Raw genomic sequence first — 25,564 nt, 5'->3', positions numbered from 1 at the left:
GCCTGGCGCAAAGGGTTACAAATCTGGTGCGGTGATTTTGGCCTCGTTGGGCCACCTTAGCATTAAAACAAAGCTGCTAATGTGTCTCAAGGAGGCGCTAGGCCCTCTTAAATCTGGGTTCAACAGCCTGGCATCCACTATGTAAATAGTAACCAGAAAATGCAAATCACAGACAGTGGAAACCTTTCTCTATTTCAGGGGTGTAGCTATGAATGGGCCTGCAAGTGTTGTGGCTTCTGGGATAAAGGTCCTCTTACCAGATGTGTCATATGCTTCTGTCAAAACTGAAAATTACCCTCTTTATGGCGAGTCAATGAGATTTGTGGTAAAAAATTGTCTAGCACCTTTCTAAGCTTGCTCACCATGACCCTATACAACAGGTAACAACGTGGCAATATATGCAAAATCAATTTGCAATCAGCCAAAATGGTTTGTAACATTTCTCAAGGATCCATAGTGGCTCCTACTCTTTCCAATTTGTACAAGGAAACATAGGGCCTTCAGTTGGAGAGATCATCATTTCCAATTTAATATTATGCTGATGTCACCCAGCTATACCTATGAATTTTAAATATCAGCAACATCCACTTTGTTAAATCTGCATCCAAATGCTGGGACCATAGGTAATTAAAAAAAATATTTTTTCTGTCCCAAAATCTCCAGTCAGACAAAATCCCTTGGAGTTACTTTAGATTTGTGTTGGAAAGGAATGTCCACTTTATGGTAAACAGAATTGCACCCCTGCCCTGAGTGACCTAACCTTAAATGAAACTCGCATCCTGACTTTCTTTTGGCCCAGTCCTGCATAAATGCTGAGACATAGACCCAAAACTGACCCTGAGACCCATAGTCTGGCTCATAGGTTAAGGAGGAGTACCAAAAGTGTGCCTGTTTAGCGACACAAGACCATCATTTATGTCCCTGAGACATGCACCATGAGCACTGGTGCAGCATTCTGTTTTTGAAAACTTAGTGAGGGACAAGCCTTTCTTCTGTTTCAGAATTAAACGTGTTGCCTGTTGTTCTACTCATGTGCCATGTCTAGGCTCTGTGCTGGCATCTGTGTGTGTGTCAAGAGGATGTGTGTGTGTGGTGGCATCTAGCAGAAATATGTGTTGCTTACAAGCATATGTATGCTAGAAGCCAGTGGGATCTACTTTGGATTCCCTTTGGGTTTGACATGGCACAAGGCAGAGGTGGTGATACAGTCTACCCAGGTAGTGGAAGTTTATTGCCTGTATTCCTGAGCTGGAGGGAGAAGCCTCAGACACTTACGTGTAGAGGGAGGGAGATAGGCATATTTTTAGAAATTTAATGCAACCTATTTAGCAAGTGGCTGCTGATTTGAGTAATAGAAGGGAACGGGGGTGAGCCAAAAGGTTCTTTGGTTAGTGGGAGAGGAGCTTCTAGGCATGGTCTCAGTCTTTTATCTTCCTCCACGTGCTTACAGGTCTCAGAGGTTCATTTGAATAGCCAGGTCTTTAGGGCTCCTTGGAATTCCAGATGAGAGACGATGGTCTAGAGATGCATGGGGAGGCTGTTTCAGGTTTCTGCCGCTATGTGGAAGAAGACACATCCTCCACTTCTGCTTCGGTGGATGTGTGGAGAGTGGGCAAGCAACAGGGAGGCAGAGGATAGTCTTCTTGACTGTTGGTGGAAATTCAGGTAGTCGTTAATGTAGGCAGGTTCTTGGTTGTGTAGAGCTTTATGTGTGTGGGTCAGCAGCTTGAACACATGCCCCTTCTGCATGGGAAGCCAGTGGAGTTGCCTGAGGTGTGGTGTGATGTGACATCGGGGAAAGTCAAGGATGAGTCTGGCTACGGAATTCTGTATGGTCTGAAGTCTTTGTAGGAATTGCAAGGTGACTCCTATGTAGAGGGTGTTGCAGTAGTCTAGTCGATTGGTGATGAGGGCCTGTGTCATGGTGCATCTCGTGTGTGGTGGTAGCTACTTGCAGAACTTACGTAGCATGCACAGAGAGAATAAGCAGATTAAGGAGACAGAGTTAATCTGTGTTTCCATGGTGAGCCTGTTGTCCATGATGATTCTGAGTTTCTGGCATAATAGGGGGGAGTGGGAGTTCAGGAGTCGTTCCATGTGTTGCTGCTCTTGCCGAAGATCAGAACTTCAGTCTTGTCTTTGTTTAGCTGCAGGCAGTGTTCTTTCATCCAGGTGGAACCACTTCTCATGCAGCTGTGGAAGTTGATTTTGGTGGTGGTGGGGTGGTCGATGAGCGAGAGGATGACAAGAGTGTTGTTTGCAGAGGAGATTATGTTGAGGCTGTGGGATCTGACGATGTTGGCTAGTGGTGTTATATATGAGTTAAATAGAGTGGGGCTGAAGGAGGACCCTGCAGGTGATGTATTTTGGTTTGGAGGTGAACGTAAGTAGATTAATCTTCTGGGTTCTTCCAGTGAGTAAAGAGGTGATCATCTGAGTGCAGCCCCCTGGATGCCGATGAGGATGAGTCTTTTGATCAGCGTGTGGTGGGATAAGATATCGAGGGCTGCCGAGGGGTCGAGGAGGATCAGGGCCACTGTTTCTCTTTGGTCAAGGAGGGTACATATGTCATCCATGTCTGTGATCAGGGCAGTCTTGGTGCTGGGATTTCTGCAGAAGCCGGACTGGGCTTTCCTGCTTGGAGCCAGCAGCATCACCATCTGCTGTGACAGCCATCATCTTACACTAAGAATTGTCTGTAGTGCCTTGACCTCCCTGTTAAACCAAAGACCATGCTCATCAACAAAGACTTACCTGAGCACCTGCTTCTGCGACTGCCACAGAGTAAGATGGAGAATCTGTATTGACTTTGACGTTGCTGAACCTAAGGACTACATCTCAGAGGGAACGGATTCCACGCTGCAAGTGCTTGAGTCATGTGTCTATCATTGATCCACTACACCCAAGATGGTCTGATGCAGAGAGGAAGCAGTGCTGCTGAGATGAGCCCCAGTGACCCTGAACACAACTGCTAATTCTGCAATTGCACACCGGTGCTTAAATGATCTAAAATGCATATCATTACACATGGAGAGAGGAAGAGGGAGGAGGGGGGATAACTATGGAGGAACACTCCGTACTTAGCTCCCTATAATTCAAAGTACACACGAAAGTACGGGGTTCTCTAGAAGCGGACGTCGCGGATATTAGCGTAGTCCTAGGTTGTATGTATTCCTATTTGGAAGGGTAACGTCAGTGGAATGTCAGTTGGAAATTACCGAGTGGAACAGCGAGGGGTGGGAAGAAGGGAATTTCCTTTTACGGACTAGGTGGTCTCACACACTATATAGTGTCATGCTTCATCATTTGACCACCTAGACCCACCCAGGTAGGACATTGCCACCTGGGCGGACTCAACCTCACTGTTAAAGGAACAGGAGGGAGTGCGTAAATAAACTTGTTTCTGGAAAGATCGGGATCCAGCTAATCTACTGAAAAACTAAAAACACCTAAGCAGACACCTGTGAAGAGCAACAAATTTAATGGTGGTGTCTGTCTGGTGTAGTTAAAAAAGGGGGGGTTGGGACACCTCTGTGAGGACAAGGACTCACAGGGTCACCTAACTAATTACTAGCCAACATGTTTCTGCCCTCAAAAGTGAGCCAATGAAGGTCTCGGGGCATTCGTCAGGGCCTAGGATCCCTACGTCTCACGTTGGAGGAAAATACTCTATGGGGAAATCAAAGAGTGAGAAAATGAAAAAAGAATGATCTACATTACCCAAGGAATTACCTTGAGGCGGCCTATGGGGAGAAAAACAATTAATTAGCACTCTGGTGGCACACAGCACTGCAAAACCAACCGACTACACACGTGTCAAGGGGATGCATTCATGCACGAAACACATATGTTCAAAAAAGGTAAAATACATGCGTGGAGTGACTGAGTGGGTATATCTACACAAGTGGACAGTCCTATCACTGCAGGGAATTATAGTTCTTACCCTTTTCTTAGAGGCAGCTAGCCTCTGGTATCCAGGAGGGGGAGTGTCCCCTTATAGTCACACACTAAGGGATAGAGATGAACATAAGGACGAAGTGAGGAGAGGAACAGAAGTAGGCAGAATAGATACAGAGGGAGCGATAGGGGGGGGGAAAAAAGCAAGTTCCCAGTAGGAACCCACTATTGCTGGTAGAAAAATACTGGTTAAGAGAAACCGAAGTGACTATAGACAAAAAAGGTAAGATTAAAAGCAATAAGGGCTTATCTGTGTTGCCTGTGATCCGGTATGCCACTCACTACATCAAAGGGGACGCTCGCCGTGCGCCTACTTCGTCCTCTCCTTGGACCGCTTGTGACAAGTGGCTGAGGGAGAACGGTCTATTTATGGCTGTAAGAAATTCCAGGTGCGCCCTGTTAGCGCGTAAATTGGAGTTCAATTAATGTTAATCACCGCCGCGGGCCTCTTTGCGTTACTAGCCTCGATATGATTGCCGTAATGGCGGGCGCACCGGCCAAGCCGGGGCGCCGGCATGAATGTGATCGAGTTCAAAGGCGGGCCTCTTTAGGTTGATGGCGCGATGTGCTTAGCCGCACCCGCGGGCGCCCCAGCAGTGCTGGGGCGCCGGCATGAATGCGGGCGAGTGCAAGGGTGGGGCCCGAGCCGGAAGATTCCGGCCCGAGCGCCACCAGCGGAAGGCTCGCGTTTACAGTGGCCGCTGGGAAATGTAGTTCCCAGCGGTCCCGTAGCCCAAAGGGCTAAGAAAGAAAGAAAAAACGAGGAAAAACGAGGGGAAGGATAAAGAAAAGGAAGGAGAGGGTGGGGGGAAAAAAAGAGGGGGGGGAAACGAAAGAAAGGGAGGAGGGAGAAGGGATATTGTAGAAGAAATGCAACCGGGGGGGGGGGGGGGAAAGGGGATAGAAAAAGATAGAGCAGAAGCGGACGGAAGGGAGGACTCATAAATTAGTCAGAGAAATCATTTATTGAGTGTGAACCAAGGGATCTCATCATTAAGACCATTGGTGTCCGTGTGTAATCTCCAGACCCAACGTTGTTCGGCCTGGAGCAATCTCTGTGTCATATTGGAGGACGATGGAGATAGTTGCTCAATGACCGTCCAGTGTAAGTCATCTGCCGAATGTTTTTCCAGAAGGAAGTGGTTAGTCAATTTAGTAGCCTCTCGTTTACAACGGATCGTACTCCTATGTTCACAGATTCTCGTGGCGACCTTTCTAGATGTCATTCCCACGTATTTAAGGTTACAGGGGCATCTAATCAAATATATCACGTTTTTGCTGTTACAGTTGGTTAGGGATCTTTGAGCCCATGGAGTCTTAAGGTCTAGGTCTATTGTGGTTGACTTTTTGGTGAAACAGCAGACACTGCAGTTGCCACATGGGTAGTGTCCTCTTGGTGGTGGGAGGCCCCATAGTGTGGTTAGTGTCGTCAGGGAATTGTTTTTTTCTTCTTTGGGTCTTGTGTGGACAACCATGTCCCGTATGTTTGTGGCTCTTTTAAACGCATGTAGTGGCTGCTGAAAAGGTAAACCACCAGATATAAGGATTTTCCACTCATCATTGATGATTTTCTGAATCTTATTGGATAGTGGATTAAAGGTAGTCACACACACAATTTGTTCAGTGTCAGACGTCCTAGTGCGTGGTTGTAGTAGTTGGTCCCTATTATTATTCCCCGCTCTTTTGTATGCTCTCTTCACCAGATGTGTGGGATAATCCTTGGTTTGCAGCTTACTAACCAATTTCTCAGCGTGTTTACGGTAGTTTGTGAGGGTGGAACAATTCCGTCGTAGACGTAAGAATTGACCAACCGGGAGATTCTCCCTCAGGGACCTTGGGTGGAAGCTTTTGAATTGGAGCAGGTTATTCCGATCTGTGGGTTTATAATAGACCTCTGTGGCTAGAGCCCCATTGCTTTCATAGATTGATAGGTCAAGAAATGCTAGTTGGTTGTCACCTATGGTCATGGTGAAGTTCAGGAAAGGGTTAGCTGTATTTAACCAATTTACAAAATTCATCGCCTCATCTCTAGTTCCTGTCCAGACCAATAGAATGTCATCTATATATCGTTTCCAGAGTTTAATCTGCTGGGAAAACGGGTTGTCATCGTGGTTGACTACCTGTCTCTCAAAGTGATCAACATAGAGACATGCTAGGCTAGGTGCGAAAGTGCTACCCATAGATGTACCCTGTATTTGCAGGAAAAAGTTATCCTCAAACTTGAAGTAGTTCCTTGTGAGAGCCAAATGTGCCAAGTCAAGTATGAAGTCAGGCGGTGTACGTGACTCTCCTCTATTGGCTTCCAAAAGGTCGCTAATGACCTGCAGAGTGGCCTCCTGGGGAATGTTGGTGTATAGGGATTCTACATCCAGGGTGATCAACAGTTCTCTAGTTGTGTCAAAAGCCACAGAGTCTAATAAGACTAACACATCCGTCGTGTCTTTTAGGTAAGTAGGAATTCTTCTGACCAATGGCTGAAGGAAGAAATCCACAAATTGAGACAGGGGTTCTAGAACCGATCCGATCCCGGATACAATAGGTCTCCCTGGTGGGGGAATTTTCCCTTTATGCATTTTAGGGAGAATATAAAAGTAGGGAATCCTAGGGTTAGCCTGTATCAGGAAGTCTGCCTCATGTCGAGTAATCCAGTCGTTCTCTAAGCCCTTAATCACGAAAAAGGAAATTTCATCTTGAATATCAGGTGTGGGGTCTCGAGATAAGCGTTTATAATGGTGGGTGTTACCCAACAGACGTTCGCACTCATCTCTATACATTTTAAGTGGAGAAATTACCGTTGCTCCCCCTTTGTCTGCTGGTTTAATGATTATCGTGGGGTCAGATGTCAGGCCTTTCAGAGCTGAAAGCTCGGCCGTACTCATATTCTGGTATGTTTTTTTGGTGGTCCCAGTAAGTGCGTTGACTTTTAGGGATACTGATTTCTCAAAAGCCAGGACCTCGGGGGGCATCTGTCCCGTAGTTGGGCAGAAGGTGGACTTTGGGCGCAGGCCAGTGTTTTTGTCTGAAGCCTCGTAATGTTTCTCCAAGAAGAACGTTTTCAAGCGTATCTTTCGAAACAAACCCGCTAGTTCTGTTCGGGTTTTAAATAAGTCAATTTTGGGCGTGGGCACAAAGTTTAAGCCCTTGTTTAGTGCCTTAGTTTCAATTTCACTCAGAACCCGGTTACTCAGATTGATAATGTTATCTGTTTGATTATCCGTCAGGCTCGTTACAGTGTTTTGCTTGTCCCTGGGAGGGGTTCCCTTTGTGCAGTATTCTCTGGGGTGTCCTCTCTTGGCCTCCAATGTACCTCTTTCCTTTTTCCTTTTCCCCTCCCGTTGCCTCTGTCTAAAAAAGGCTGCGGTGGCTCAGGAAAAGACCATTGTGCAGGGTGTTGGAAAAAGGGCGCCTGGTATTGAGGTGGGAGTCCATATTGGGAAGGCCAACCCCATTGTTGATTATGGTATGGAGGGCAGGGGGGTAACATAGGTGGGTGATTCCACCTTCCCCGGCGTTGCCCACGTCGTCCGCGACGTTGCCGCAAATTGTCTGATGATGAACTATCATTATCTGAACTGGTGTTACCACCAGATGAGGTGTCGGATATGTTGTTAGTTTTCGCTACATAATCCGATTTGGTATAAGGGTATATCTTCTCGTGGGAGAACCGATCGAGATCTTTTTGGAATTTAGAAATCTTTCGCTGAGTGAGATATTCCTTATGCTCGTTCATATTTTTGTTAACCTCCTCTAGTTTCTTTTTAAAGGAGAGAATGCTCATCCCTGATTTAAGGTTATTCTCACTCGTTTTTATCTGAATTAGGAGTGCCTCGGATAACCTTGTCGCTGTTTTTATGATCAGGATGAGCCAATCTCTAGTACACTTCCATGCTATCAAAGCCCAATCCTTTCTAAATTCTAGATCTTCAAGGAATATACGTGGGGCATTGGTGACCAACAGTCCATTTGGTGCTGTATTGCTTCGGAGGTATTCAGTCAGAACGGCCCCGTGGAGAATAGTTTTGACATGAGATCGTTTTAGTTCTACTAGTGTATCCCAGTCGCCCAACTGGGACAAACTCTTGGAGAGGGTGGTATCACCAAGAAGTGAGGGGGCCGACAGAATGGCTGTCAGATCCTCATCACTGAAGGAGAGTCCTTCCGCCATACTGGGGAAGAAAGAGCACCGATATGAGGCAGTAGGGGGAGAGGGGAAAAGAGAGGGAAGAGGACAAACAACCTTAGTGTTGGTGTGTGGTCCTGGACAAAGGAGCAATAATTACTCACTAGAGGGGGGGGGAACTCTCGCAGCTAGCAGCTGCTCAACTATCATTACACATGGAGAGAGGAAGAGGGAGGAGGGGGGATAACTATGGAGGAACACTCCGTACTTAGCTCCCTATAATTCAAAGTACACACGAAAGTACGGGGTTCTCTAGAAGCGGACGTCGCGGATATTAGCGTAGTCCTAGGTTGTATGTATTCCTATTTGGAAGGGTAACGTCAGTGGAATGTCAGTTGGAAATTACCGAGTGGAACAGCGAGGGGTGGGAAGAAGGGAATTTCCTTTTACGGACTAGGTGGTCTCACACACTATATAGTGTCATGCTTCATCATTTGACCACCTAGACCCACCCAGGTAGGACATTGCCACCTGGGCGGACTCAACCTCACTGTTAAAGGAACAGGAGGGAGTGCGTAAATAAACTTGTTTCTGGAAAGATCGGGATCCAGCTAATCTACTGAAAAACTAAAAACACCTAAGCAGACACCTGTGAAGAGCAACAAATTTAATGGTGGTGTCTGTCTGGTGTAGTTAAAAAAGGGGGGGTTGGGACACCTCTGTGAGGACAAGGACTCACAGGGTCACCTAACTAATTACTAGCCAACATGTTTCTGCCCTCAAAAGTGAGCCAATGAAGGTCTCGGGGCATTCGTCAGGGCCTAGGATCCCTACGTCTCACGTTGGAGGAAAATACTCTATGGGGAAATCAAAGAGTGAGAAAATGAAAAAAGAATGATCTACATTACCCAAGGAATTACCTTGAGGCGGCCTATGGGGAGAAAAACAATTAATTAGCACTCTGGTGGCACACAGCACTGCAAAACCAACCGACTACACACGTGTCAAGGGGATGCATTCATGCACGAAACACATATGTTCAAAAAAGGTAAAATACATGCGTGGAGTGACTGAGTGGGTATATCTACACAAGTGGACAGTCCTATCACTGCAGGGAATTATAGTTCTTACCCTTTTCTTAGAGGCAGCTAGCCTCTGGTATCCAGGAGGGGGAGTGTCCCCTTATAGTCACACACTAAGGGATAGAGATGAACATAAGGACGAAGTGAGGAGAGGAACAGAAGTAGGCAGAATAGATACAGAGGGAGTGATAGGGGGGGGGAAAAAAGCAAGTTCCCAGTAGGAACCCACTATTGCTGGTAGAAAAATACTGGTTAAGAGAAACCGAAGTGACTATAGACAAAAAAGGTAAGATTAAAAGCAATAAGGGCTTATCTGTGTTGCCTGTGATCCGGTATGCCACTCACTACATCAAAGGGGACGCTCGCCGTGCGCCTACTTCGTCCTCTCCTTGGACCGCTTGTGACAAGTGGCTGAGGGAGAACAGTCTATTTATGGCTGTAAGAAATTCCAGGTGCGCCCTGTTAGCGCGTAAATTGGAGTTCAATTAATGTTAATCACCGCCGCGGGCCTCTTTGCGTTACTAGCCTCGATATGATTGCCGTAATGGCGGGCGCACCGGCCAAGCCGGGGCGCCGGCATGAATGTGATCGAGTTCAAAGGCGGGCCTCTTTAGGTTGATGGCGCGATGTGCTTAGCCGCACCCGCGGGCGCCCCAGCAGTGCTGGGGCGCCGGCATGAATGCGGGCGAGTGCAAGGGTGGGGCCCGAGCCGGAAGATTCCGGCCCGAGCGCCACCAGCGGAAGGCTCGCGTTTACAGTGGCCGCTGGGAAATGTAGTTCCCAGCGGTCCCGTAGCCCAAAGGGCTAAGAAAGAAAGAAAAAACGAGGAAAAACGAGGGGAAGGATAAAGAAAAGGAAGGAGAGGGTGGGGGGAAAAAAAGAGGGGGGGGAAACGAAAGAAAGGGAGGAGGGAGAAGGGATATTGTAGAAGAAATGCAACCGGGGGGGGGGGGGGGGGGGAAAGGGGAAGAAAAAGATAGAGCAGAAGCGGACGGAAGGGAGGACTCATAAATTAGTCAGAGAAATCATTTATTGAGTGTGAACCAAGGGATCTCATCATTAAGACCATTGGTGTCCGTGTGTAATCTCCAGACCCAACGTTTTTCGGCCTGGAGCAATCTCTGTGTCATATTGGAGGACGATGGAGATAGTTGCTCAATGACCGTCCAGTGTAAGTCATCTGCCGAATGTTTTTCCAGAAGGAAGTGGTTAGTCAATTTAGTAGCCTCTCGTTTACAACGGATCGTACTCCTATGTTCACAGATTCTCGTGGCGACCTTTCTAGATGTCATTCCCACGTATTTAAGGTTACAGGGGCATCTAATCAAATATATCACGTTTTTGCTGTTACAGTTGGTTAGGGATCTTTGAGCCCATGGAGTCTTAAGGTCTAGGTCTATTGTGGTTGACTTTTTGGTGAAACAGCAGACACTGCAGTTGCCACATGGGTAGTGTCCTCTTGGTGGTGGGAGGCCCCATAGTGTGGTTAGTGTCGTCAGGGAATTGTTTTTTTCTTCTTTGGGTCTTGTGTGGACAACCATGTCCCGTATGTTTGTGGCTCTTTTAAACGCATGTAGTGGCTGCTGAAAAGGTAAACCACCAGATATAAGGATTTTCCACTCATCATTGATGATTTTCTGAATCTTATTGGATAGTGGATTAAAGGTAGTCACACACACAATTTGTTCAGTGTCAGACGTCCTAGTGCGTGGTTGTAGTAGTTGGTCCCTATTATTATTCCCCGCTCTTTTGTATGCTCTCTTCACCAGATGTGTGGGATAATCCTTGGTTTGCAGCTTACTAACCAATTTCTCAGCGTGTTTACGGTAGTTTGTGAGGGTGGAACAATTCCGTCGTAGACGTAAGAATTGACCAACCGGGAGATTCTCCCTCAGGGACCTTGGGTGGAAGCTTTTGAATTGGAGCAGGTTATTCCGATCTGTGGGTTTATAATAGACCTCTGTGGCTAGAGCCCCATTGCTTTCATAGATTGATAGGTCAAGAAATGCTAGTTGGTTGTCACCTATGGTCATGGTGAAGTTCAGGAAAGGGTTAGCTGTATTTAACCAATTTACAAAATTCATCGCCTCATCTCTAGTTCCTGTCCAGACCAATAGAATGTCATCTATATATCGTTTCCAGAGTTTAATCTGCTGGGAAAACGGGTTGTCATCGTGGTTGACTACCTGTCTCTCAAAGTGATCAACATAGAGACATGCTAGGCTAGGTGCGAAAGTGCTACCCATAGATGTACCCTGTATTTGCAGGAAAAAGTTATCCTCAAACTTGAAGTAGTTCCTTGTGAGAGCCAAATGTGCCAAGTCAAGTATGAAGTCAGGCGGTGTACGTGACTCTCCTCTATTGGCTTCCAAAAGGTCGCTAATGACCTGCAGAGTGGCCTCCTGGGGAATGTTGGTGTATAGGGATTCTACATCCAGGGTGATCAACAGTTCTCTAGTTGTGTCAAAAGCCACAGAGTCTAATAAGACTAACACATCCGTCGTGTCTTTTAGGTAAGTAGGAATTCTTCTGACCAATGGCTGAAGGAAGAAATCCACAAATTGAGACAGGGGTTCTAGAACCGATCCGATCCCGGATACAATAGGTCTCCCTGGTGGGGGAATTTTCCCTTTATGCATTTTAGGGAGAATATAAAAGTAGGGAATCCTAGGGTTAGCCTGTATCAGGAAGTCTGCCTCATGTCGAGTAATCCAGTCGTTCTCTAAGCCCTTAATCACGAAAAAGGAAATTTCATCTTGCATATCAGGTGTGGGGTCTCGAGATAAGCGTTTATAATGGTGGGTGTTACCCAACAGACGTTCGCACTCATCTCTATACATTTTAAGTGGAGAAATTACCGTTGCTCCCCCTTTGTCTGCTGGTTTAATGATTATCGTGGGGTCAGATGTCAGGCCTTTCAGAGCTGAAAGCTCGGCCGTACTCATATTCTGGTATGTTTTTTTGGTGGTCCCAGTAAGTGCGTTGACTTTTAGGGATACTAATTTCTCAAAAGCCAGGACCTCGGGGGGCATCTGTCCCGTAGTTGGGCAGAAGGTGGACTTTGGGCGTAGGCCAGTGTTTTTGTCTGAAGCCTCGTAATGTTTCTCCAAGAAGAACGTTTTCAAGCGTATCTTTCGAAACAAACCCGCTAGTTCTGTTCGGGTTTTAAATAAGTCAATTTTGGGCGTGGGCACAAAGTTTAAGCCCTTGTTTAGTGCCTTAGTTTCAATTTCACTCAGAACCCGGTTACTCAGATTGATAATGTTATCTGTTTGATTATCCGTCAGGCTCGTTACAGTGTTTTGCTTGTCCCTGGGAGGGGTTCCCTTTGTGCAGTATTCTCTGGGGTGTCCTCTCTTGGCCTCCAATGTACCTCTTTCCTTTTTCCTTTTCCCCTCCCGTTGCCTCTGTCTAAAAAAGGCTGCGGTGGCTCAGGAAAAGACCATTGTGCAGGGTGTTGGAAAAAGGGCGCCTGGTATTGAGGTGGGAGTCCATATTGGGAAGGCCAACCCCATTGTTGATTATGGTATGGAGGGCAGGGGGGTAACATAGGTGGGTGATTCCACCTTCCCCGGCGTTGCCCACGTCGTCCGCGACGTTGCCGCAAATTGTCTGATGATGAACTATCATTATCTGAACTGGTGTTACCACCAGATGAGGTGTCGGATATGTTGTTAGTTTTCGCTACATAATCCGATTTGGTATAAGGGTATATCTTCTCGTGGGAGAACCGATCGAGATCTTTTTGGAATTTAGAAATCTTTCGCTGAGTGAGATATTCCTTATGCTCGTTCATATTTTTGTTAACCTCCTCTAGTTTCTTTTTAAAGGAGAGAATGCTCATCCCTGATTTAAGGTTATTCTCACTCGTTTTTATCTGAATTAGGAGTGCCTCGGATAACCTTGTCGCTGTTTTTATGATCAGGATGAGCCAATCTCTAGTACACTTCCATGCTATCAAAGCCCAATCCTTTCTAAATTCTAGATCTTCAAGGAATATACGTGGGGCATTGGTGACCAACAGTCCATTTGGTGCTGTATTGCTTCGGAGGTATTCAGTCAGAACGGCCCCGTGGAGAATAGTTTTGACATGAGATCGTTTTAGTTCTACTAGTGTATCCCAGTCGCCCAACTGGGACAAACTCTTGGAGAGGGTGGTATCACAAAGAAGTGAGGGGGCCGACAGAATGGCTGTCAGATCCTCATCACTGAAGGAGAGTCCTTCCGCCATACTGGGGAAGAAAGAGCACCGATATGAGGCAGTAGGGGGAGAGGGGAAAAGAGAGGGAAGAGGACAAACAACCTTAGTGTTGGTGTGTGGTCCTGGACAAAGGAGCAATAATTACTCACTAGAGGGGGGGGGAACTCTCGCAGCTAGCAGCTGCTCAACTATCATTACACATGGAGAGAGGAAGAGGGAGGAGGGGGGATAACTATGGAGGAACACTCCGTACTTAGCTCCCTATAATTCAAAGTACACACGAAAGTACGGGGTTCTCTAGAAGCGGACGTCGCGGATATTAGCGTAGTCCTAGGTTGTATGTATTCCTATTTGGAAGGGTAACGTCAGTGGAATGTCAGTTGGAAATTACCGAGTGGAACAGCGAGGGGTGGGAAGAAGGGAATTTCCTTTTACGGACTAGGTGGTCTCACACACTATATAGTGTCATGCTTCATCATTTGACCACCTAGACCCACCCAGGTAGGACATTGCCACCTGGGCGGACTCAACCTCACTGTTAAAGGAACAGGAGGGAGTGCGTAAATAAACTTGTTTCTGGAAAGATCGGGATCCAGCTAATCTACTGAAAAACTAAAAACACCTAAGCAGACACCTGTGAAGAGCAACAAATTTAATGGTGGTGTCTGTCTGGTGTAGTTAAAAAAGGGGGGGTTGGGACACCTCTGTGAGGACAAGGACTCACAGGGTCACCTAACTAATTACTAGCCAACATGTTTCTGCCCTCAAAAGTGAGCCAATGAAGGTCTCGGGGCATTCGTCAGGGCCTAGGATCCCTACGTCTCACGTTGGAGGAAAATACTCTATGGGGAAATCAAAGAGTGAGAAAATGAAAAAAGAATGATCTACATTACCCAAGGAATTACCTTGAGGCGGCCTATGGGGAGAAAAACAATTAATTAGCACTCTGGTGGCACACAGCACTGCAAAACCAACCGACTACACACGTGTCAAGGGGATGCATTCATGCACGAAACACATATGTTCAAAAAAGGTAAAATACATGCGTGGAGTGACTGAGTGGGTATATCTACACAAGTGGACAGTCCTATCACTGCAGGGAATTATAGTTCTTACCCTTTTCTTAGAGGCAGCTAGCCTCTGGTATCCAGGAGGGGGAGTGTCCCCTTATAGTCACACACTAAGGGATAGAGATGAACATAAGGACGAAGTGAGGAGAGGAACAGAAGTAGGCAGAATAGATACAGAGGGAGCGATAGGGGGGGGGGAAAAAAGCAAGTTCCCAGTAGGAACCCACTATTGCTGGTAGAAAAATACTGGTTAAGAGAAACCGAAGTGACTATAGACAAAAAAGGTAAGATTAAAAGCAATAAGGGCTTATCTGTGTTGCCTGTGATCCGGTATGCCACTCACTACATCAAAGGGGACGCTCGCCGTGCGCCTACTTCGTCCTCTCCTTGGACCGCTTGTGACAAGTGGCTGAGGGAGAACAGTCTATTTATGGCTGTAAGAAATTCCAGGTGCGCCCTGTTAGCGCGTAAATTGGAGTTCAATTAATGTTAATCACCGCCGCGGGCCTCTTTGCGTTACTAGCCTCGATATGATTGCCGTAATGGCGGGCGCACCGGCCAAGCCGGGGCGCCGGCATGAATGTGATCGAGTTCAAAGGCGGGCCTCTTTAGGTTGATGGCGCGATGTGCTTAGCCGCACCCGCGGGCGCCCCAGCAGTGCTGGGGCGCCGGCATGAATGCGGGCGAGTGCAAGGGTGGGGCCCGAGCCGGAAGATTCCGGCCCGAGCGCCACCAGCGGAAGGCTCGCGTTTACAGTGGCCGCTGGGAAATGTAGTTCCCAGCGGTCCCGTAGCCCAAAGGGCTAAGAAAGAAAGAAAAAACGAGGAAAAACGAGGGGAAGGATAAAGAAAAGGAAGGAGAGGGTGGGGGGAAAAAAAGAGGGGGACGGGTGCGGCTAAGCACATCGCGCCATCAACCTAAAGAGGCCCGCCTTTGAACTCGATCACATTCATGCCGGCGCCCCGGCTTGGCCGGTGCGCCCGCCATTACGGCAATCATATCGAGGCTAGTAACGCAAAGAGGCCCGCGGCGGTGATTAACATTAATTGAACTCCAATTTACGCGCTAACAGGGCGCACCTGGAATTTCTTACAGCCATAAATAGACCGTTCTCCCTCAGCCACTTGTCACAAGCGGTCCAAGGAGAGGACGAAGTAGGCGCACGGCGAGCGTCCCCTTTGATGTAGTGAGTGGCATACCGGATCACAGGCAACACAGATAAGCCCTTATTGCTTTTAATCTTACCTTTTTTGTCTATAGTCACTTCGGTTTCTCTTAACCAGTATTTTTCTACCAGCAATAGTGGGTTCCTACTGGGAACTTGCTTTTTTCCCCCCCCCTATCGCTCCCTCTGTATCTATTCTGCCTACTTCTGTTCCTCTCCTCACTTCGTCCTTATGTTCATCTCTATCCCTTAGTGTGTGACTATAAGGGGACACTCCCCCTCCTGGATACCAGAGGCTAGCTGCCTCTAAGAAAAGGGTAAGAACTATAATTCCCTGCAGTGATAGGACTGTCCACTTGTGTAGATATACCCACTCAGTCACTCCACGCATGTATTTTACCTTTTTTGAACATATGTGTTTCGTGCATGAATGCATCCCCTTGACACGTGTGTAGTCGGTTGGTTTTGCAGTGCTGTGTGCCACCAGAGTGCTAATTAATTGTTTTTCTCCCCATAGGCCGCCTCAAGGTAATTCCTTGGGTAATGTAGATCATTCTTTTTTCATTTTCTCACTCTTTGATTTCCCCATAGAGTATTTTCCTCCAACGTGAGACGTAGGGATCCTAGGCCCTGACGAATGCCCCGAGACCTTCATTGGCTCACTTTTGAGGGCAGAAACATGTTGGCTAGTAATTAGTTAGGTGACCCTGTGAGTCCTTGTCCTCACAGAGGTGTCCCAACCCCCCCTTTTTTAACTACACCAGACAGACACCACCATTAAATTTGTTGCTCTTCACAGGTGTCTGCTTAGGTGTTTTTAGTTTTTCAGTAGATTAGCTGGATCCCGATCTTTCCAGAAACAAGTTTATTTACGCACTCCCTCCTGTTCCTTTAACAGTGAGGTTGAGTCCGCCCAGGTGGCAATGTCCTACCTGGGTGGGTCTAGGTGGTCAAATGATGAAGCATGACACTATATAGTGTGTGAGACCACCTAGTCCGTAAAAGGAAATTCCCTTCTTCCCACCCCTCGCTGTTCCACTCGGTAATTTCCAACTGACATTCCACTGACGTTACCCTTCCAAATAGGAATACATACAACCTAGGACTACGCTAATATCCGCGACGTCCGCTTCTAGAGAACCCCTAAAATGCATATCAACAATCAGGTGATACAAACATCTGAAGAATAATGATTGTGGACTGGCTAAACAGAGCTTCTTGGTGGAACTTTGAGAACCTCATTGAAACCTACATATCTGAACTACCTAATTGAGTGTCTGGTGTGACCTACGGTTTACAGACTACAGGGAAGCTGCTCCACTTTAGCCATAGTGTGTCACGTTCTTCAGTTGACGAACTTCTGTTTGCAGCCTTAGAGCGATGGGAAAATACGCAAGTCCAGGTTTACACTATCCTTGTCTTCCAAAGGTATGGTTGACCCCTTCTGGTAGCCATGATGCCACCAATGATGAAATGTCTAAGCAGGCAGTGCCCTCCAGGTGTAGCCCCCTAGAGGAAAAACCCCAAAGTTGGAGATTTACAGGAGGCCAATAAGGACTGGTACTGAAGGTTGAAGACCAGGACCACATCAAGGCACAATGGTGCAGATAAGGCAAGTGGAAATGTCAAGAACCAGGTGAATAGAAAGGTTCAGTAAGGGAAGCAACAGGAGCAAGAATCAGAAGTCAGCAATGTTGCAATGCAAGGAGAAAGACAATTCTGCTCCCTATATACCTAAAAACAGGAAATGACACTGAGGAAGAAATGAGGCAACCATGATGGATTTGGAAATGCTGGCAGGAATGCATGATAAGCCTCCATGATGGATTGGGTAAGTAAAAAACGTTCCTCAGGAATTCTGGGAAGGAGTAGCTACAGACAGCAAGAATATGGCCCCCAAGGAGAGGAATGGCTCAAACCCACTCGACAAGCGAGGCAAAGAATTACCCTCTGAGACCCGCTGCAGGACTCCCTAGCCTACAATTAAGTGTTTAGGATGTCCCGTTGTGTAACGTGGGATGCCGTTGAGGTCCGGGGCTTTTCAGGGAATTGCGGAAAACATCGGGGATCCAGTGTATGAGCATGAACAGAGGCAGCAACTTCCCAAGATCTCTTGCTAGGAGGATAACCCTTCTAATTAATCAGAAATCACAGATGTACTGAACCTCATACTCAGGAATAGGATGAAAGAAAACATACTGTTAGGGATAAGGAATGTAGGGATTCAATTGAGAGTTATGAAAGGCAGGATGCACCTTCCATGAACGTGGCAACTGGGATTTTGATGTGCATTACCCTGAAGAGCCTATAAAACTGTGGTTTATATTTGTTTAAGGAGAGATGGTGAGGCAAGTATTTGGAAGATAGCCAAACCTTGTCACCTGCTTGATAGGATTAGGACTGTCGCCAGGGAGTGCCAGAGGAGGCCTCATCTTCTGCTTGGACTCCCATAGATTAAGGAAGACTTTTTGTTTTATCTTTTGAAGGTGTTGTGTAAAAGAAGCAGCTGCTGGAACTGACGTAGAGTCCTTTAGGCCTGATGGAAAGGTTCTAAGGTTCTTGGATGATATCTGTATAAACAAATGAAGGGTATTGTTTTTAAGGCACCATGGACTTTATTGTTATAAGAAAATTCAGCCAGAGATGGATAGGTAGACCAGTCATTTTGGGTTGAATTACAAAAACAATGAAGATATAATTCTACACTTTGGTTTAGGGGTTCGGTCTGACCATTGGTTTGCGGATGGAAGACTGAAAATAGTGCTACCTCGATGTGCAAGGATTTATAGAGATGTTTCTAGAAGCAATATATTTACAGCGGACCTCGGTCTGAGATAATGGTTTGAGGAATGTTGTGCAGTTGGACATATTTCATGCATAAATAAATAAAAATAAATCCAGGATTTGTAATGTGCGGCAAATCACCTGTGAGGGTCTCAAGCGCTGAATTGGGGGCACAGACAAATTTGCCCAGAATCACACAATGTTGAACTTATGCCGAGACTCAAACCTGGTTCCCCCAGCTCTGAAGTCAGCAGCTCAGGTCGTTAAGCCACACCCTCTCTCCAAAAATGCATAAAAATCTTCCCCAATATTTAACGGAAGGGAATTTTCTTAGAGGGGTGAAATATGCCATCTTAGAAAAGTAGTCTATAGTCACCATTATGACTTGATTACCTGCAGAAGGGTGTAAGGCTGAAATTAAATCAATGGACACCCTATGCCAAGGTTCATGAGAAACCGGTAGGGGATAAAACCTTGGCCGAGTATGAGATGACTTAACTTGAGCACAGATTGGACAAGAGGTGACAGACTTCAGCATTTTCACATACAGATGCCACCAGAAAAAAATCGAAGGAATAACTCTGGTGGACTTGGCACATTGATGACCAGCTATAAGTGAATCATAGCACATCTGAAAGGCCTTGAGCTGTGATTACTTGGTTGGAAGAAATATGTCTGTGTCACTACAGTCTCTCGTTTATGAACCAGGTTTTGTAAGGAATTCCGGTCCTCCTTGTTATTCATCCTGTCTGGACTTTATTTAAAAAGACTACGTTTTTCCCAATATGTATTGTGGGTCCAGGATATTCAGCTAAAAAGTAGACTCTCAGGATATTGTCTAGAAAGAGCATCAGCAATTATGTTCTGGGATCCTGATGTATTGATTGAAAATTAGTCCCATCTTGCTCGGCGGCTGTTCAAGCATTGCATGTTGCGAAGACATAGGTTTCTGTTATACCTGACAGCGTTAAGCTGGTTTTCTACCCAACCTGTTGCCTTCCTCCTCCATTTTTCCTCCCTTGTTTTTGCTGGTATTCGGATTCTGCACTTTGCCACTGCTAACCAGTGCTAAAGTGCTTGTGCTCTCTCCACTAAACTTGGTAATATTGGCTTATCCCCAATTGGCATATTAAGGTTACCTATAAGTACACTATGGCCCTCATTACAACCCTGGCGGTCGGTGATAAATCGGCGGTAACACCGCCAACAGGCCAGCGGTAAAAAAAATTGAATCATGACCACGGCGGAAACCGCCAACACAAACAGCCACTTTAAAACACCGACCGCCACGGTGGTAGCAACAAACACCGTGCCGATAACCGCCAACAGCCAGGCGGAAGACAATGTACTGCCCACTGCATTACAACATGCCTATCCGCCAGTTCTTCCGGGGCGGTACCAATGCCATCAAAAGAACGGCAGAAACAGTACTCTGAAGGGAAACAACTCACCTCTCGACACTCAAGGAAGAACTACGACGCCATGGAGCCCGAGCTACACTTTTTCCCAATGCTGGAGCACCTTCTCATACACCAGGAACATGAACAGCAGCGAAGACGACCACGGTGAGTACTGCAACTAGCACACAAGGGAGGGGGGAGGAAAAAGAGAGTGACACACACACACGCAACATGCAACACCCCCAACACCATAAACACAAACAGATGCAACAACATTACATATACACCCCGTAACCCTCACGAATAACACAAGGACAAAAGGAATGGATTAAACTGAGTGTAATGTTATAAATTTAGAAAAATACATTCTTAAAGCAACAAACAGTATGTACAATATATACAAAAGGAGGGACACTGCCCACTCCAAAATGTTCGTGGCACGCTGGGTCAAAACACATGGGTCAAAGCCACACTTGACTGCAGCCTCAATACAGAGAGAATACTGCAGGGACATCAGGTTGAAAACACACAGGCACCTCAGGGGGAAGGGGAATGGGGGGATACCTCAGCCGGAAGATGGTACACGCCACTGGCCTGGAGGGGGCTCCATGCCCACAGCTTGGTCCTGGGGAGTGCAAAACCACAGTCTCTCTAGTGGGTGGATTGCCCATTGCTTGGTCCTGGGGAGTGCAAAGCCACAGTCTCTCAAGAGGGTGATTTGCCCACTGCTTGGTCCTGGGGAGTGCAAAGCCACAGTCTCTCAAGTGGGTGGTTTGCCCTCTGTTTGGTCCTGGGAAGTGCAAAGCCACAGTCTCTCAGGTGGATGTTTTCTTCCACTGGTTCTGGAGGGGGGCTTGTGCCCAGTGTGCTTCACCCTGGCAAGGTGGGGCTGAGTGGATGCCTTCTTCCACTTGTTCTGTAGGGGGCCTTGTGCCCAGTGTGCTTCATCCTGGCAAGGAGGGAGTAAGTGGATGCCTTCTTCCACTGGTTCTGGAGGGGGCCTTGTGCCCAGTGTGCTTCATCCTGGCAAGGAGGGGCTGAGTCGATGCCTTTTTCCACTGATTCTGGAGGGGGCCTTGTGCCTAGTGTACTTCATCCTGGATGGGGCAAAGTCACAGTCTCTCACCTGTGTGTGCAGGGGCCAGGACGCACTGCAGCCCATTTAGTCACCACTACACACTGCTCGCCGACGGTGACGGCTGCTCAGTGGATGCCAATTGCGCTGCAGGTGGCGGTGCTGGCAGTGGTGATAATAGCCTCCAGGCCTTCTCCTGCAGCCTCGGACAGCTGCCCACTGGGGCTGCTGCTGTCAGTGCTGCTGCTGGCGGCGGTGCATGTGGCAATGCTAGACACGGTGCAGGTGGCGGTGCTGGCCGCTGTGCAGGTGGCGGTGCTGCCAGAGGTGGTGGTAGCCTCCAGGCCTTCACCTGCAGCCTCGGATGGCTGTCCACTGGGGCTTCTGCTGCTGGCAGTGGTGCTGCTGGCAGCTGTGTATGTTGTGGTGCTGGATGCTGTGCAGGTGGCGGTGCTGCCAGTGGTGGTGGTAGCCTCCAGGACGTCACCTGCAGCCTTGAACGGCTGAATTGCCATGGCTGGTGTTGTGTGCCCCTTCCTGCCCATAGGAGATGGTGGTGCCTCCTTGCTTCTGCCAGCTGGTGTCTTTTTGTTGCCCTTGCTGGCTGGTGTTCTCTTCTTGCCCTTGCTAGATGGTGGACCCTTCCTGGCCTTGGCAGGTGGTGCTGGCACACTGGCTGGGCTGACGGGTGACTCCTTGGAGCCTCTCACACCTGCAGTTACTGCAGACACCACAGTGGCCATGGACTGGGTGGCTGAGGTGCTGGGCTGGGTTCTGGCCACCGGTGCCCAAGCTGAAGGACAGGAAAGGGTAGGGAATAGGTCAATGTTGACAAGGAAAAGCTTCTTAGGGACACTAGGGTGGGAAGAGTGTGAAGGTTTGGGAGTGGAGGAAGAGGGATTGGTTGTAGGAGGTGTCTGTCTGCTGTTTTTGGGTGCAGGTGCACGGGCTGGATGCTGTTCTGTTGTGATGGCTGTTGGGTGTCTGTGTGCTTGCGTTTGTCTACTTTGGGAGGGAAGGTCAGAGACACAATGGGAGAGGGATACAGGGGACGTGTGCATGGATGTGGGGGTGGTGACAGCCAGTGAGGGGCGTGTAGTGATAGGCGTGCTGGTGATGGAGGTAGTGGATGAGGATGTAGTGCATGCAGGTGTGAGTGGAGACGCTACTTTAAGGAAAGAGGGCGACGAGGAGGAAGGGGACACAGTGGCGGCGGTGGATGTTGGTGTGTCTACATGGGGATGGTGCTTGTGTGAGTGCTTGTGAGATGAAGTGTGGTGCATGTGTATGCCTGAGCCACTTCTGTGTGTTGATTTGGATGATTGCTGGTCTGAAGGTGTGCTTGGGATAGGCTGTGGTTGAGGAAACTGGGTAGAGGGAGTTGGAGGGGGGAGGCTGGAGACAGGGACAATAGCTGCCATTAGTGCATTGGCCAGAGCCTGGAATGCTCTCTGTTGGGCCACCACACCAGAATAAATGCCATCCAGGTATGCATTTGTTTGTTGCAAATTCCCTGCTACACCCTGGATGGTATTCAGTATGGTTGCTGCCCAACAGAGAGGGATCCAAGGAGGTCAATAGCCTCCTCACTGAGGGCAGCAGGACTGACTGGGGCAGGGCCTGAGGTGCCTGGGGCGAAGGAGATGCCCACCCTCCTGGGTAAGTGGGCACGGGAAACTCACTGAGGGGCTGCTGGGAGGGCGCTGCTGGTACTGGGGTGGCAGATGTGCCTGTAGTTGGGGTGGCCACAGAGGTGTCCGCCACCGCCAGAGAACTGCCATCGGAGGAGTTGTCGCTGTCAGTAGTGTCCCCTCCTGTCTCTGTCGTGGTGCTCCCCTTGCCCTCCGTCTCACTGGTGCCCTCACCATCGGTCGATTCGACCTCCAGGCCCATGTGGGATGCAGCTCCCTCCCATCACCGGTGCCTCTGCTCCTCTGCCAGATAATGCTAATGCACACAAGGACAGGGCGACTAAACAAAAAGAGGGAGGAGAGACAGAAGATACACTTGGTCAATGCCAGCAACAACACTACCGTTGGCGTACACAACTCATAGGGAACAGCCCTATGCACTAGGCCATTGCACTACCAGTTACAATGCTAGTCACCAGGCAATGGGGTACAATGCCTAATGCTATTAGCTGCACACCTGAAACCCACAGGACCCTGCCTAGTAGTAGATGCCCACTAACATTATTGGGGTTGGAGTGCATCTGAGCTTGCCCATCATTGAACATACCCTGCCATGCTCGCCCTCACCTAGGAGCACCCACAGGCCACATCCCCCACCCAGGTAATACCTTAACACGTGCAAAGTCATGATTATGAATCTGTACTCACCCCCATTGTGGCTGCTGTGATGCCTTCAAGCACCCATCCAACTCTGGATAGGCCACCGCCAGGATGCGGAACATCAGGGGGGTCAGTGTACGACCGGCACCCCTTCCTCGTTGGGAGGCCTGCCCCAGCTGGGCCTCCACCATCTTCCTTGCCCAGCGGCGCATGTCCTCCCACAGTTTACGGCAGTGGGTGATCGGCCTGTCAAAGACCCCAAGGGTCCGCATATCCTTGGCGATGGCACACCAAATACCCTTTTTCTGATGGGCGCTGAACTGCAGAAAAAAAACAGTAGAAAAGGTATTAGTCATACCGTCCGGATTGCGTCCGGATTGTTATACTCATGGCCCAACATATCCCCCATCTCCTTACACACATACATGCAGCACTCTGCCCAGGACCCCTCAGATCCCCCCACATGAGGCTTACACACACAGCAATCCAAACATTCATGGCCTACGCATCATGCCCACAGTGTACTCACCTGTTTGTCTGGAGGACCATAGAGTAAAGTGTACTGGGGTAGGACCCCATCCACTAGTCTCACCAGCTCCTCCAAAGTGAAGGCAGAGGCCCTTTCCCCAGACACTTGAGCCATTCTCGCTTCCAGACACAGGTCACAGCAGCACTTGCATTGTAGGTCCTCTCCTGTTAAAGGTCAGGTAGCAAGTGAGTGAACAGATAGAAAATGGTGGTCACGTCCGTGGCGGTGCGTACCGTTACCACCGGCATACATCGCCATTGCCTCCTGGAACCCATAGGGCCCAATGATAACTAATGCGGTGTTGCGCGACGGTCGGTGACTGCCGACCGCAACGGCAAACAACGCCAGCGGAATTAACTCATTTCCGCTTGTCCCTCCTCACAGGTCAGGCAGTCGCCATTTCAGGGGGGCTCAGGCCATGGTACCTAACTGCATCACAGCCGACATTGGCACATCAACTGACTTACGACTTCACATACTGTTTCTGTAAAGAAACAAATTGCATATTAATGTTGGAATATGTGTGTATATGACCATCTGCTCACCGTTTTTCACCCTAGAGTTCAACCACTGAGGATGAATAGGAGATGGGGACAGCCCCCCGTGTACAGACCCCTGGTGGACCTGACGACAATGGAGGACAGGCACATTATCCTGACCTACAGACTTGATAGGGCCACAATCCAAGAACTGTGTGCCCAATTGGAGCCAGACCTGATCTCAGCTATCCGCCACCCTACAGGTATCCCCCCTCTAGTGCAGGTCCTGTCAGTCCTCCATTTCCTGGCAAGTGGCTCCTTCCAAGCGACAGTGGCCATGACATCAGGGATGTCACAGCCTATGTTCTCAAACGTGCTGACCAGAGTGTTGTCTGCCCTGATGAAACACATGCGCAGCTACATTAAATTCCCCTAGGTGGAGGATTTTGCCACAGTGAAGGCTGACTTCTATGCACTGGGGCATATCCCCAACATCATTGGTGCCATTGATGGTATACATATTGCATTTGTTCCCCCCCCCCCGTAGAAATGAACAAGTGTTCAGAAATAGAAAAAGCTTTCACTCTCTGAATGTGCAGATGGTGTGTTCGGCGGACCAGTACATCTCCCATGTCAATGCAAAGTATCCTGGCTCTGTGCATGATGCATTTATCCTGAGGAATAGCAGCATCCCATTTGTGATGTCTCAACTCCAGAGGCACCGGATGCGGCTAATAGGTGAGCCCATGGTCCCCACCCAGTTGATGTAGGTATATGGGTTTGGCCCCAAGGGTGAGTGTGTGGCTAACAGGTATCCCTCGATATTTGCAGGTGACTCTGGTTACCCCAACCTCTCATGGCTACTGACCCCAGTGAGGAATGCCAAGACAAGGGCAGAGGAATGTTACAATGAGGCACATGGGCAAACAAGGATGATAATTGAGCGAACCTTTGGCCTCCTGAAGGCCAGATTCCGGTGCCTCCATCTAACAGGTGGATCCCTGTACTACTCACCCAAGAAGGGGTGCTAGATCATCGTTGCATGTTGCATGTTGCACAACCTGGCCTTGAGACAGCAGGTACCTTTTCTGCAGGAGGATGAGCCTGGGGATGGTCGTGTGGCAGCAGTGGAGCCTGTGGACAGTGACGAAGAGGAGGCAGAGGAAGAAGATGTGGATAACAGAACTACACTAATTCAACAGTACTTCCAGTGACACGCAGGTAAGACACTGTATCTTCACCTTCCATTGGAGTTTTTTGTTTGACATTGAACATGGCAGTCTGAATTCCCTATTTCTATGGCCACTTATTGTACCCTTTGGCATCTCTATTTTCAGGTCTCTGTGCCCCACTCTGGCTCCCAGTGTGTTTACTGCTGCCCACTACAGGTCATACCTATGTAAAGTTTGAA

This window comes from Pleurodeles waltl, chromosome 2_1 (assembly GCF_031143425.1).
Source record: "Pleurodeles waltl isolate 20211129_DDA chromosome 2_1, aPleWal1.hap1.20221129, whole genome shotgun sequence".
In the NCBI taxonomy this organism is placed as follows: domain Eukaryota; kingdom Metazoa; phylum Chordata; class Amphibia; order Caudata; family Salamandridae; genus Pleurodeles; species Pleurodeles waltl.
Note: the sequence above shows the minus strand (reverse complement) of the source record.